We start from the raw sequence: 15,495 nt of genomic DNA on the forward strand, positions 1-15,495 counted from the left end.
ACCATAGTAGAAGTTCTTGGTGGTGTTGGAAGTCAGTAAAAGAATGGGAGGAAGGGGTGGCGCTAGTAGTGGTCCTAATGGTGGCAGACGGTGGGATGCATGGGGGTGAATAAATGTTGAGTGGTGATGGTGGTTGGTGGTCTGCGTTGAAAGGGAAGGGTTTGGTGAATATGGGTTAATAAGTCTGATCATATAATTTGAGAAAACTTAGTTTGTTCCCACTTATTTTTTAATATTTGTTGAATTGGTTATGAATAAAGGAAAGAGAAAACTGTAATGATAAAGGTATAAAGTAATATTATTTAATTAAATATGAAAGAGAAATGTAGTGTAATTATAAATATGTGTATGGAGATCCAGATGAGAATGCTCTAAGAGCATTCCCATTCAACCCCATATCTAAAATTACACTAAAACACACTTTATTTTATCTCTCCTCTTCAATTAAATAATACTTTTTATACCTTTATCATTATCATTTCTCTTTCCTTCACTCATAACCACTTTCAAAATATATTAAAAACTTATAGGGGGTGAACAGTAGCTTTTTAAATATACAGAAAAATCACTACGTTTTCTAAAATATAAAAACTCTCCACTCACAACACCTTAACGCCCTGTTCTTGAGTTTTTTTTTAAAGAAGGGAAAGGAAATGAAACTAAGGATAATTAAAAAATGGGTGTTTTTGAGTTTTTTTTAGTATGTAAAGGAAAATAGTACGAGGAGTTAGGAGAGATTAAATTGATGTTTTTTTTCAATAAATTATAATTTCATAAATGGGATGATTACTAAGGATAAGTTTTTTCTCAATAAGTTATCTTTTCCTTTCCTTCAATTATTTTCCAACTCAAAAACACACCTAACTAGTTTTATACCCGTCCGGTGGACGGGGAGTTTATATCATAATATTACAACTCGTTTAGCTTGCGAGTAAAAAAATTGAGCAGCTTCATTGAAAGAAAGTCAATGCAATAAAAATCATCCATGGAATTGTCTGGGTTACATACATCAAATATCTAACATTTCAATATTCCATCTTTATTTACTTTCATGAACAAAAACATGAGTGCCTTATCAGGCTCACATGCAGTCCCTTATATCTTCAAGCTAAAATACAACATTCAAAATAACTTTGAAATAGCGTCTTGCTTGTCTTCCAATCCACTGCATGCAAGGAGAGCCAGAGCCGGAAGCATCTTTTTCCTAGGTCTCTAATAGAAGAATATGAAATAAAAAAGTGATAAAACATCTATCACTGTTTCATGACTTCACAAGTGAACCATAAATCAAATATAATGTTATAAATTTTTGATGTCTTCCATCAAATTTAGAGATTCCTCATCTTCTTTTGATCCACTCCACATCTTGGGAAAAGTAACATGCTCTTCCAAAACTACCATGTTTAATACTTTCATGTTTTGGTTTATTGTTTACATATAGCAAAAGTACTAATTAATTTAGCAAAAATCTCTCTTTGTACAACACTCTTTTTAATGATATTTTTTATATGGTTAAAGCATTTTCATCAAAAACACAACTTTATACCATTTTTGACCTTAAAAGTTAAGGGTTCATAAAAAATACAACTTTACACAATACTTGACAGCTGAATGGTTTTTAAAAACACAGCTTCATACAATGCTTGACCTTGAAAGTCAAAGATACTTTAAACACTTACCATATGTATGATACTCTCGCCGTTGTCTTTAATAAGTTTTTAACAAATACGAGATCTTACACATCGAGTATTTTATAAAAATATAGTTTTTAACAAATGAAACATCCCCCTCCTGATCCCATGAGAGCACTTGTCTCTTTCTTTATAAGAAACACACTTGCCCCAAGGAAGATTGACAATATAACGGTTAATGACATTGACATTTAAGATCAAGCACATAATCAATAAATGGATATTAAATGGAGATAAGATTTAGTCAGATAATTTGAGTACCTCAGTTGCATTAGTATCTTTCTTTCTGGACACATTCAAAGTTTATGCAATTCCCTGTTGCCACAATTAAAGAGTGATGTAGCATAAAAAGATAACACCAAAAATTAAGAACTTCACATTCAGTTGAACATGAATTTTTTTGAAGTGACAGGATAATTGTAATGTTTTTAACTATTATTAACTGATAGTGTTATCCCACATCTCTGTCTACTTTGACCCACCCGGAATCCATTTGCGATTTGAATTTATGAGCGGGTTGATTTTATCTCAAACGGGACTCGTTTAAGCCCTTAGTAAAAATGACACATTTAAGCAAGAATCAGTTTAGCCTGTTATCCGGTCCTCAAATTACCTCTCCAGGTTATCGGGAATAATCAACTGGGCTTCTTTCGGTAATGATTTTCATGAGTAAAACTCCAGCTCTGTAGACATTTTGTCATAGACATTTTGTCTATGATTGAATATTGCACTCCCTATAGATTGTTACCTAATAGACCATAGACCATGTCGGAGCAGTTCGCGGGCTATACTCAACCTTCAGCCTACACTCATTAGACGCCCGAACATGCTGAACTTCACCGGCGATTCTTCGATCCTGTTCTCAACTCTGTCCTTTTTATGATTACCTATTAGATAGATGAAACATACCAAAGCAGATTAATAGCGGAAGTATAGAGATTTCGATGGTTATTTGGGGTTGAGGTGGAAGGCTATGGATATAAATGACTTTAAATGGTAAATATGGTAAAGCCTATGTGAGAGAGTGTGTAACCTTGTATACTGCTGCTTTTAGAAGGTTTTTTAGTAGTTTAAATGGCTGAGATTTAATCTTGAACACTTTAAATGGCCAAGATTCCCCCAAAAGTTAGGGGACCAATATATTATATAATTATAAAAAAATTCTTTCCCTTTCCTTCCCTTTCATTTTCTTTCCTTTGTTAAAAAACTCAAGAACAAGACGTAAACCACTCTCTATATTATAAAAATACCCCTCACATTATATGGGTTTATATAGTTCGTATATGTTACACATGATTAACAAACATATAGAAGGGACAAAATTGACAAATTTTTCAACCTATACAGTTCATATATCTATACAAGTCATTTAGGTTTTCAGCTGCTTGTATAGAGACTGATGTTCTATATGGCTCGTAGAACCTTATGTCATTTGTACGGACGAAAAATGGTGTACGAAAATATGTTATGGTGCATGAAGATCTTGTGTTTTAATAAAATTAAAATTAAAACAGTTTATAAATAAAAACTAGTAAGAATACACGTGTTAGCCTTTTTTTAAATGATTAAATGTTGCATTATACATGGGTTGAACCATTGACCTTGTGTTTCGTCTTTAACCACTTTACCACCCTATCAAAGCAACATGTGCGTAATAAAATTTGTCGTGCGTAATAAAATTTGTCATTTGGGCGTATTTTATAGGAGTATAGATTAATAAAAATAAATAGATATTACTTGTTAAATACGGATTAATAAATAAAATGTATGTTATTAATATGGATCGAATATAGCGAAATGAATGTAATGGATTAGTGACTAAAATACCATATTACATTATTAAAAGGTTGTCATTATTTGAGTAAAACTATGTTCTGTATCTAGGACAATACTCGTTAGGTATTTGCCATGAAATTGCCCGTCGAATACTTGTTTGTTGTGTAATTACGTGGATATATTTATCGGGAAATCACTCTCGGTATTGTATTTTTCCCGTGTAAGTATTTATTAAAAGTTTGTTAGGATTTTTAATACGTTTCTTACCACTTTTATTTTAGAATATGAAAGCTAAAGGTTATTGTAATAATCAAAGATAACGAAAAAGGCAATATTCATGCGTATGATTCGTGTAAATGGATAGGTATGTTTCGGGTAAAACGTGTTAAAGTATATTATTGAAAGAGATTTGATGATCTCTCACTTACTAATTATTATACCTTCCTTTTTATGCCCATAATAAAGCATATTATTGAAGCTTTTAATTTAAGAATATCCTCCTTTGGTTATATCCATAAGAAACGACATATTATATTTTTTTAATTAAAAGCTTCTATAATATACTTTAATATGCTTTCTGATGGCGAGTTCCTATGATGCAGTTACAAATAAAACATCCAATCGTCACATAAATACTATTAATGAAACATGATCATCTAAATTTTATTTTTAACATGAAAACAGTGATAACTAGTTTGTTGTTATCATTATGTATATTTTAATAGATGTTTGGTGTTATTTTTTGTTCGTACTTGCTAATTTTCTATTATGAGACGTTATAAATATTTGTTGATTTATATTTTGTTGTTATTATATATTTTTTTTGCTGTTATAAGTATTTGCTGGTTTATGATGTTATTATTTTGTTCTTGATTTTGATTCTTTTGCTGTAATTTTTAGTTTTTTTTCTTTGTTATTATAAATCATTGTTTATGTAGATTGGTATTGTAGTCGATATTGTTTCTTACATTCTCATTTTTTTTATAAATTAGTATTATTTTCTACGTTCTCATGCTAAGATTAAAATGTACATAATCTTTCCCCTAAATATTATTAACTACGATATTAAATCGATATTTTATGATATTTTGTAGCAATTAAATTTACAAATTGGATGCTATAATAACCGAAAAGGTAGTGAAGAGATATTATTTTCCAAAAGCATTCATGTGGATCTATCCGATGTGATACCATTTATTTTGGCTTGTCCTTTCTCATGACATTTGCGTAGGTAAACTGTCTAAGAACATGTGTCCACGTCTGAAGAAACACTAACCGGACCCCGGGCAGATTACGGGTAACCTGAGGGTTAGATAGATGTTTCCCACGAGGGGTTAGACCCTGAGAAGATGGTTCTTCTGATAACCTGCAAAACAGACACCGTGAGCTCGTCACTGAGAAGGGGGGGGGGGGTTCCTCCTTGTGACCACCCTCCGGCGTGAGAATCAGACTAGATTGCTCTTTAAATATAAAAGTATATTAAGAGATTGCTAGAGCAGATATCAGGTATAATATGATGATATATGATAAGATATGATGGTCATACCATTTGTGGTATTTATAGCCGAAGGTAGGTTTCCAAGGAGGTGTGGCCGGCTGCAACAGTGTTCCTGTTCCACCAACAGTAGCCTACGCACGTGCCCTGCTGGTAGTTGGTGGGTAGGTAGCGGCTGATAGCGACCAGGCCTGCTGTATACTATTCATTTTCCACCAACTGCCGGCTACGCACGTGGTATGACAAGAGTTGGTGAGTAGGCAGCGGCTAATAGTGACATACAGTGTAGGAGCATGCTGCTCGCCATACTGTTGTCCATAAGCTGTCGTATCTTTAGTCAGATCTTTTTCCCATACCTCGTCAGGTACAGTACAGAAGATCTTCCCGTATCGTACGGACTGGCTTATTTGGGCGGGAGTATTCCCCCTCCCGCCACTGTGCGGGATTGTTCCCGGCTTCGCTCATTCCTTCAGGTGACACTGAATGATCGAGAGCTAAGTGCCTTGTGCGTGTAGCCTTGCTGCGCGGGTGGCCTTCCCTAATGGCTTGTATCCGAGGCTGCGGGGACAGGCGGAGTCCTTCACCATTGGGAGGCATTTCCTACGGGAACAGCTTGCGTACTGCGCGTAAGGACGTCACGTCTCTGAGCATGGTTGGTCCCGCGGATCCAGTTGGTTTCTGCGCAGACGTCCCTGTTCAAGGTGAGTCTTGCGGGTCCAACTGGGCTCTGCTGGGACCTACCTCTTCAAGTCCCCCCAGTCCAATGTTCTTCTCATGCGTGTTTAATAAAGTGAGGTGAACTTTTGGACTTGAGCAAAGGGTTTTTGAAAAGGGTTTATTAAGGTTTTCCATGGGGATTCTTCCCGCGGAAGTCCTTGTCACTTGCAGAAATTCCCGAGTTTCCTGCTTGGTCTTTGGGTATGATGCGGGTAGGTCTGTAACCTCCTCGCAAGTCAGGAGCGTTGAGTCCCACTTTTGTGGATTCTCCATGAGGTTTTGGTTGTTTTGAACATAGTGATCAATTATGTTAAAACCACCAATTCCATCCTGGAGCTTCAAACAACGTAGTTCTCGACGTTCCCGCTATGCGGGGATGTTATTTCCGTTTCCGCAAGCATTGCCCAGAAGATCCTTCTTGGTTTCAATTCCCAGCGGAGCGCTAGGTATGTGAAGGGTTTTGCCTTAACACTGTACCAGCGCTCGTCTTACGGTTACTTTACTTCCAAGGTATTCCTGGCGTCAATTCCCTGCGGGTGCTAAGTATGTGAAGGGTTTTGCCTTTACACTGTACCCGCATCCGTCTTACGGTTACTTGTTCGCCAAGGTTTACTTGGCTTCAATTCCCTGCGGGTGCTAGGTATATGAAGGGTTTTGCCTTTACACTGTACCCGCATCCGTCTTACGGTTACTTGTTCGCCAAGGTTTACTTGGCTTCAATTCCCTGCGGGTGCTAGGTATGTGAAGGGTTTTGCCTTTACACTGTACCCGCATCCGTCTTACGGTTACTTGTTCGCCAAGGTTTACTTGGCTTCAATTCCCTGCGGGTGCTAGGTATGTGAAGGGTTTTGCCTTAACACTGTACCCGCATCCGTCTTACGGTTACTTGTTCGCCAAGGTTTACTTGGCTTCAATTCCCTGCGGGTGCTAGGTATGTGAAGGGTTTTGCCTTAACACTGTACCCGCATCCGTCTTACGGTTACTTGTTTGCCAAGGTAAGGGGTATTTTCCCGCTTACTTTTTAATATTTTTAAATTTTGAATTTTGAAATTCGAAAGGTTGGTGGAAAGATAGGAACAGTCCAAACCTCTGAAACGTCGTGCGACGGTTTCTTCTGACTGTGTCAGGACGTGCAGGAAGTTATGGTGACGTGAGATTATATGGTCATTCCAGACGCTTTTTACGGCGCGTGGGCGCGATTTTTCGGGCGCGTGGCCGCGAAATTAATGGCACTCGTCCTGTCAACAGCTGTTGCCAGCTTGCCCGGTGCCACATGTCACGGTTTCATTGCACCTTCAATTTCTCTCTCCTTCGCATTAAATTCACCGCATTAATTACGATCACTATATAAAGGGGAAGAGGGTCCTTTGTAATTCACATCTTCACTTCTTCTCTTCATCTCTAAGGCGATTTCTGGTGAATACTCCCTTATTCAGTTGAGCATTCCTCCGAAATCGTTTCTTCTTCCTCTGCAATATGTCTTCCCATGATGCTGAAGCTGTAGCCGACGATAGGAGAACTGCTGGCGAGTGCCAGTGTGCTCTACCTGTCGATCAGTACCAGTACGTCGTCAGGAAATTCATGCTTGAGTCTCTTGAGCCTGAGTTTCCTGAACCTCACCAGATTGTGTACGATGCCCCCAGCGGCAAGATCGGGGTATATACTGCATTCTTTGTTTATGGGAACCTTAGGTTCCCATTGACAAAGTTTGTGTACCGTGTCTTGGAGAGGCACGGTGTGCACCTGACCGAGGTGCATCCGATGGCGATTGCCAAGATCCGGCACTTCGAGTGGGTGTGCCGGATTCTGGGTATTGAGCCCTATGTGGACCGCCTGATGACCTTCTATACTTGGAGGTGCATCCAGGGGTGGTACACCCTGACAACCCGTATTAAGGGTTTGAAGATTTGCGTGACCGAGCGCAGTCTCCGATCGTGGAAGTGGGAGTTCTTCTACATTTCTGCCCGCGCCATCCCCATTGCCATGAAGTTTAAGAAGGGGCAAGCGCTTCCGAGCCTTCACGCTTCCAACTACCAGGAGGCGGAATGGTTCGCGAAGATATCCCGGGTCCAATCTCCGGTTTACCGGTTTGCGGAGTCAGGGATGGTGATGCTGGGGATGAGCCGGGTATGGAAGGAGGCGTCTCGGTTTCCCATCCTTCTCGAATACGGTTTGAACTCTATTCCTTATGGTATGTCTTGTCTTTCTTGCTGATATGAGTTTGTCTTCTAACTGTTTCTTTTCTTTCAGAGGGGAACGGTTTGGAGTCGCTCCTGTACCCGCGGGAAGCTGACGGTCCCGTGCGGGTGGGTACTCGTGCTCTAGACGAGAACGAGTTGCCCATCCTGGAACAAACGGCGGATCGGTTTGTGGAGGTCTATCCGCTGGGCCACGAGATCCTGAGCCAACGGCGGCCAGGTAAGGCGATACTCTATCCTCAACCCCTCAATGCTGTACCCGCTGCTGGAATTCCTGACATCCTGTCTTCTTCTGAGGAATCCGCAGATGGTCCTCCGCTGGTGCGGAAGAAGAAGGCTGCCGGCGGGAAAGGGAAGGAGAAGGTGGCCTCCACAGCTGATCCGGTGCTTCTATCTGACACCGAGTCAGATAGTGAAGAGGTGGCGGGGAACCCCGGTGGTGAGAAGACCACTGCTCCGGAGGCTTCGACTGTTACCTCCGGAGAACCAACGACGACGACGGTGACCGGCATCAAGAGACCGGCTCCATCGGGCTCGTCCCCGCCCGTCCGTACGTTCAGGCTCAAGAAAACCCGTAAGTACAAACATCCTTATCTTTGTAGATTTATCACTTTATAAATTTATCGAAACACTTATCTTCTTGTGCAGGCGTGGATGTTGACGCATTCCAGGGTGGAGCGCAGAGGAGTACCCCTCCGCCGATGACGGTAGGCTCGGTCAGCCTACCTGAGGCGACGACCCAGGCGCCTGCGCCTGCTTCCGCTGGATCAGTTGCTCACTCCCTTGAGCTGACTGTTCCAGCCGAGAAGACGTCACCGCCGGTGGTAAGTGCGATTTTTACAGCATCTTTCACCGAGCCGGCGGTTACGATTGCTGCGGATTCTGCGACGGCGACCGCGACGGCGACCACGGCGGCCGCTACTATGCCCCCGCCACCGGCAACGACGGCCGGCCTATCAGGTACGCGCGGGGCTTCTCGCCAATCTTTGTCACCTTCCCATCTGCCCGACCTTTTGGATGGATTTCCCTTAGGTTCAGGTGATGGGTTCGGTGGCTATCGGCCTGTGATCGACCCTACAGGTGCGTAGGGTTCTTTTGGCCTTTATATTTTTCTTCATCTTTTCCTAACTGCTTTGTTTCTTTTGCAGTGTCGGATTCCAATGAAGTGTATGTTCCGCGATGGAACATCCGCCGAGGAACAACCCTTCGTACCCCTGTGGAGTGCGTGGAATGGGCTCGCCACGCTGCTCCCCATGGTGCGTTGGGGGAAGCCATGGCTAGCTACCAGGAGGGTAGGCTAACCAATGAGCTTCGGGTTCTCCAGGCCCGGATGCAGCCGTGCGTCGAGCTGCTTTGTCGTGAAAACGACAAGTTAAAAGCAGCTCGCGCCAAGGAAGTATCTCAAGCGCGGGCTCTTCAGGAGGAGAACCAACAGTTGGCCGCAGCTGCTGCGGAGAAGGAGAAGGCCTTCAAGGCCCTCGAGGTTGAGGTTCAAGCGCGACTCGAGGCCCGCTCCAAGGCTGCCCAAGCTGTTAACGAACAGCTTCGGCTGGCTAAGGAGACTGCGAGGAACGCAACCGAGAGGGCCACCAAGGCTGAAGCCGTTGCTGAGCCTTTACGCGTGGAGAATGAGGAGCTCAAGGCCAAATTAGAGGCTCTCCAACGTGCTCATGATGCCTTGGCAATGGAAGATGCCAAGAAACTCCAGGAGATCTTGGACCAGAGGGGTGTGCTTGACCATACCGAGCGGAAGCTTAAGGGCGTCGAAGAGGCTGCCGCAAAGGAAGTGTTACTTGCCAAACTTAGTAAAAGCGAAGCCGAACGCGCCTGTACCCAAGCTCAAGCCGCCCTTCAAGAAGCTCTGGTTGCCAAGGAATGGCTTCTTCGAGAAGCGTTGTCTCAGGTATATTTCTTTATCTTTACGCTTTTCTTTGCGAATAGAAAAGGTTTTGACACTATCTTTTTTTTTTTTTGTAGGTTGTGCATCGGGTCTTTTCAGAGACTTCTTATGATGATGCTATGAGCGCAGCCCTCAACGCTTCTCATGAGGATGGGGAAAAGGCCGGCTTCCTGCTTGGTCTAGGGTTCGTTGAGAAAGGCATCCCGCCTTCCAACTTCCCTTTGTTCGATGTGGATACCGAAGCTATTTATGACCAGGCAGTAAACCCATACGCCGCATTCACTCATCCAGTGGTGGAGAAGGTGAACCAAGTAGCTGCTGCTGATGATGGGTTAGCTATCCTTAAAGCTTTCCTCGAACCGCCCCGTTCTTCTGATAGAGCGGGTCCAAGTGGAAGCGGCCCTGAAGCTTGATCCTGAAGATCCCTTCCCATTGCTAGGATAGTCTTGTACAGATGTATTTATTTTTTCTTTTCGTAGGCGGGTAGTTACCCGGCCATTCTTGTAATAATTCGTTTGTGAAATATAAATCTTTTTGCGTATAAGATTGTTATTTCCTTCTTTGGGTTTCTTGCTTTATAAACTTATGACTTGCATACTTAGTTTAAATTAGCAATTTTCCAAGTGTTTAGAATAAGTTAACCTGTTGAACGTGGTTGATAATGGGTTAAAGTTTTGCTTCCTCTTTCGTGATTGTGCGGGTAGGACCGTCACTTGCACTTAGTAGGATGGCTAAACTTTAACCTTCATCTGACCTGCGTGTAGGTTTTCCTCATCTTTTGAGGATAAGTTAACCTTTGAACGTGGTTGATAATAGGTGTGAAGTTTTGCTTCCTCTTTCGTGATTGTGCGGGTAGAACCGTCACTTGCACTTAGTAGGATGGCAAAACTTTACCCATATCTGACCTGCGTGTAGGTTTTCCTCATCCTTTTAAGAATTTTGTTTTGAACCGTTCGACGCGCGGTTGTCAATAGGTTAGTGTTCAGTTTCCTTTCATGATTCATGCGGATAGACCGGCACTTTCATTTAATGGGATAATTGAACTCTTCCCCTTCAACTGACCTGCGTGAAGGCTTGTCACGTTATTGGGTTTGTGCGGGTAGGACCGCCTTCCCACGCAACGACTTCACGTAATGTGAATGCCGTCACCAGTGTTGCATAGTTTAACCGTTCGACGCGCGGTTGTTGATAGGTTATTGTTCAGTTTCCTCATTATGATTCGTGCGGATAGACCGGCACTTTCATTTTTGGGTGCTGAACTTTTCCCCTTCAACTGACCTGCGTGAAGGTTTTGTCCTTTTTGGGTTTATGCAGTCTTTTGCCGTCTTCCCCATGCCACGATTCTTCACGTAATTATGCGGTGAAAGCCGGCATATTAGTGTTCAGAAAAGTATAAATGTAAAATCATCAGCTTCGATGTTCTAAAGAGAATCATTTCCATTAGAAGTGGCTCTTGGCCTTTTCTTTACAAATTGGAATTGATTTACATGCAAACTGTGTAAATGAGCTCCCTTCCATGTTGTTGGGATGGGAGTGCCATCGAGCCGATACGCACCTGGTTCGGGATCTCGTTCTTTACGCAGCATGTAGTCTCGACATTGAAGCTGGAATTTTTATTCGTGTTTTCCCCTGCTGGGGTTCTACACGCACCCGCCTGCTCAGCCTTTATTGCGCCACGAGGTGCGCGAGCGTCCCATCTCTGACAAATGCTTCGACCATGTCTTTTACGTCTATGCATTCTTCAGTGTTGTGGCCTTTTGTCTTGTGAAAGTCACAGTATTTGCTCCGATCAGCATCGTGACGATGTCGGATTATTGGAGGCTTTGGCCACGGGAGCTCTTCAGTGGCGAATATCTCAGTGACGCTTTTGGTGAGTGGCGTCCATCTGGAGTTCCGGTGCGGCTGTACATTATCCCTTCCGCCCAATCGATGTTGCAAGCCGGATGAGGTGTCAAAGTTTACCCTTGACTGCCAAATGCCTAGCTTCCGCTTTTTATTTAGTCGGGCGGTGAGGACGTTGTCTTCTCTCGTCTTCTGAGTGTAGAGGTTTGTGCTCTGTGGGAGATCTCTACCCAGTTGCTTCTCCGTTTCCGCATAGCGTTTTGCTGCTGTCATGATGGCATCCCATGTGGATGGCATGCCATCTTTACCCGTTAGGGTGCGGATGAGCTCTGGGTCATGCGCGCCCTGGATGAAGGCAGCGCGAACAAGATCTTCGCTGATATTGCCCAAACTTAGCTTCTTTGAGTTGAAGCGAGTGATGAAGTTTGGCAGAGATTCATCTTCTTCTCGTATGCATTTGAGGATTGTCCATTGCTCCTCGGTATACTTCCGTTGCTGGCTGAAGTGTTGGCTAAACTTCTGCTGGAAGTCTGCCCAGTCGTAGATGTGGTTGACCGGTAGACGATCAAACCAAGCTCTAGCAGCCCCAACAAGCGTCATTTGGAACATGTAACACCACGTGGGTTCCGTCCAATTGCTGACGGTTGCCCCCGCTATGAACCTGTTCAAATGATCGTCTGGATCAGATATACCGTCATATGTGCCTATGTTAGGCATTTGTTTGGCACTCTTTGGGGCGATTGCTTCCGCAATGTCCTTTGCAAATTTGGACGTTCCCGCTTTTGCAACGTTTGGTCTGAACGTTTTGGAGAAGTCTCGTGGACTTCCACCTGTGCTTTTTGGTTTGAAGGTTTGTCCAAAATGCCTTTTCGGTTGGGATTCCATTTCCTTACGCTTCCCTTTTGCCCTATGGCGAGGGTTCGCGTCGGAGTCGGATTCCTCCGAGTCATCCTCCCAGTATTCGAATTCGTCGGCCTGTTGTACGGAACGCAAGCGTTCGTCCAACTCAGCCTGGAATTCCTTTTGTCGTGCCTCCGCCCATGCCTTAACTTCATCGAGAGTTTGGCGGGGGAGTCTTCGTTTCTCAAACTGGGTATCAGTGGATCCCAGTAGGCGATCATTTACTGCACTTGCCCCAGCTTGAGTAACTGGGGTAGTGTTCGTAAAATTTACTTCACTTGCCCCGGCTTGGGTAACCGGGGTAGTGTTTGTAAAAACTGTGTTGCCGGTATTCCCCCCAGTAGCTGGGGTTGTGGTTACCGGAATTTCTCTAACCATCTTAGAAGTTTGAAAAAACTGGAGAAAAATAAAGTTCTAGCTTTATGCACGGATGGCGCCAATGAAGAAACACTAACCGGACCCCGGGCCGCTTACGGGTAACCTGGGGGTTAGATAGATGTTTCCCACGAGGGGTTAGACCCTGAGAAGATGATTCTTCTGATAACCTGCAAAACAGACACCGTGAGCTCGTCACTGAGAAGGGGGGGGGGTTCCTCCTTGTGACCACCCTCCGGCGTGAGAATCAGACTAGATTGCTCTTTAAATATAAAAGTATACTAAGAGATTGCTAGAGCAGATATCAGGTATAATATGATGATATATGATAAGATATGATGGTCATACCATTTGTGGTATTTATAGCCGAAGGTAGGTTTCCAAGGAGGTGTGGCCGGCTGCAACAGTGTTCCTGTTCCACCAACAGTAGCCTACGCACGTGCCCTGCTGGTAGTTGGTGGGTAGGTAGCGGCTGATAGCGACCAGGCCTGCTGTATACTATTCCTTTTCCACCAACTGCCGGCTACGTACGTGGTATGACAAGAGTTGGTGAGTAGGCAGCGGCTAATAGTGACATACAGTGTAGGAGCATGCTGCTCGCCATACTGTTGTCCATAAGCTGTCGTATCTTTAGTCAGATCTTTTTCCCATACCTCGTCAGGTACAGTACAGAAGATCTTCCCGTATCGTACGGACTGGCTTATTTGGGCGGGAGTATTCCCCCTCCCGCCACTGTGCGGGATTGTTCCCGGCTTCGCTCATTCCTTCAGGTGACACTGAATGATCGAGAGCTAAGTGCCTTGTGCGTGTAGCCTTGCTGCGCGGGTGGTCTTCCCTAATGGCTTGTATCCGAGGCTGCGGGGACAGGCGGAGTCCTTCACCATTGGGAGGCATTTCCTGCGGGAACAGCTTGCGTACTGCGCGTAAGGACGTCACGTCTCTGAGCATGGTTGGTCCTGCGGATCCAGTTGGTTTCTGCGCAGACGTCCCTGTTCAAGGTGAGTCTTGCGGGTCCAACTGGGCTCTGCTGGGACCTACCTCTTCAACGTCAAATCTAGGTTGGCAACCCACGGACCACTCTCTTTGTTAAGGCATCCCACGGACCACCCTCTTTAATAGTCTGACGCTACTGCGTGAAACATCGCGCTCGCTAGACGTGGTCCATGTGCGTACCGGCATGGAGTTAGAATCAAAGATAAGACCGATTCGACCGGTTATGAAAACATTGGATTGTACTATCGCAATGGGCGTATTTGTGTAACTTTAATGGTTATGTGATGTTATTTCGGTACTTCCTGTCACAACGCGTATGATATAAGTAGCTAGTTAGTTTTAAACGTATTGTTATTTTGGTTAGGCTTAGTTTATCTTTTATTTAAAAAGTTCTCGCAAGAAGACATTGTTTTTTGTTACAGACTTGATCGACTACTTAAGAGCATCAACTACAATAGGCTTGTAGAGTGGTCTATATCTATGAGCTATAAAGCGGACGAGGAGGTGGCAAATCTCGTTGCTATGGATGTGGTTTGTAGAAGTTTATGAGTGTAGTTTGTAGATGTAGACTTCCACCGGACTTATGGTGGGGCCCATCTGTTTTAGAAACACACATATATTAATATAAGGTAATGCAATATAATATAGGTTTATTGGATTTTAATAATCCCTATTGACTGGTATTGGTCGATAATAATCTTTATTTATTTTATCGCCACTGACGGTCTCAAATTTCGAAAAGTTGGCCTCTAGTGGTCCCTCGTTAAAAATGGCTTAACGGCGTTATACTTTTTACCGAATTTCAAACTACTTTTTTAGGGCTTTTGATAGGAAGTAGAATACGAATTGATTGATGTAAAACTTAACTCGAAACAGTGATCCAGACGACTTAATTTTTGTTAATTGAAAGCTCAAATAAACGAATTGAAGCAAAAATCAGGTCGTTTGAATCACCGTTTGAGTTAAGTTTTATATCAATTGATTCGTATCATCCTTCCGATCAAAAGCCCTAAAAAATTTGTTTGAAATTCGTAAAAAGGTATAACGCCGTTAAGTCCTTTTTAACGGGGGACCATTGGGGACCAACTTTTTGAAATTTGGGACCGGCAGTGGTAATAAAATGAATAGGGAATATTATCGGCCAATACCAGTCAATAGGGATTATTAAAATCCAATAAACCTATAATATATAAAATTGATTTTTATGAAGCTGATGTGTCTTTTATGGAGTTTTTTTTTGTTGTGGATACGTACAAACTCGTCGCAAGTTGGAGGCCCACCATAGAGTCGATACCTTTCCTAGTTTTTCAATGTTCTTTTATAGATAACTCGTCGGTAAATTCATTACCATCGTTGTTTAATGACAAAGTATCATCAACGAGGCTGACTTTCACTCACTAATTGCTAACAAAAGCCTCCATCGCTAAAAGCCTTATGTTTTGTAATGAAAATTTTCATGTTTCTAGCTATATCTAGACATATTAAACTTAAAATTTTTAAAAATAATCACTACGTTATAAACTAAACATTCAATGAATGAAATTAGTTATTGACATAACCTTTTCATGACTTAAAGCAATTATTATTCTTATGATAAATAGTGGAGGT

General features: G+C 42.9%; 1 long non-coding RNA gene across 1 annotated transcript; it reads right to left on the reverse strand.

Moving 5' to 3' along the window:
* Positions 1-964: 964 nt before the first annotated feature.
* Positions 965-2,384, reverse strand: LOC143598728 (uncharacterized). Its single transcript, XR_013147163.1, has 3 exons — positions 2,305-2,384; positions 1,953-2,006; positions 965-1,212 (listed from the first exon to the last, which is right to left on the reverse strand). It is a non-coding gene; the product is annotated as an uncharacterized LOC143598728 (long non-coding RNA).
* Between the last annotated feature and the right edge of the window lie 13,111 nt (positions 2,385-15,495).

This window comes from Bidens hawaiensis, unplaced genomic scaffold, assembly GCF_021521415.1.
Source record: "Bidens hawaiensis isolate Kalapana, Puna unplaced genomic scaffold, B.hawaiensis_p1.1 tig00050766_1, whole genome shotgun sequence".
Classification (NCBI taxonomy): domain Eukaryota; kingdom Viridiplantae; phylum Streptophyta; class Magnoliopsida; order Asterales; family Asteraceae; genus Bidens; species Bidens hawaiensis.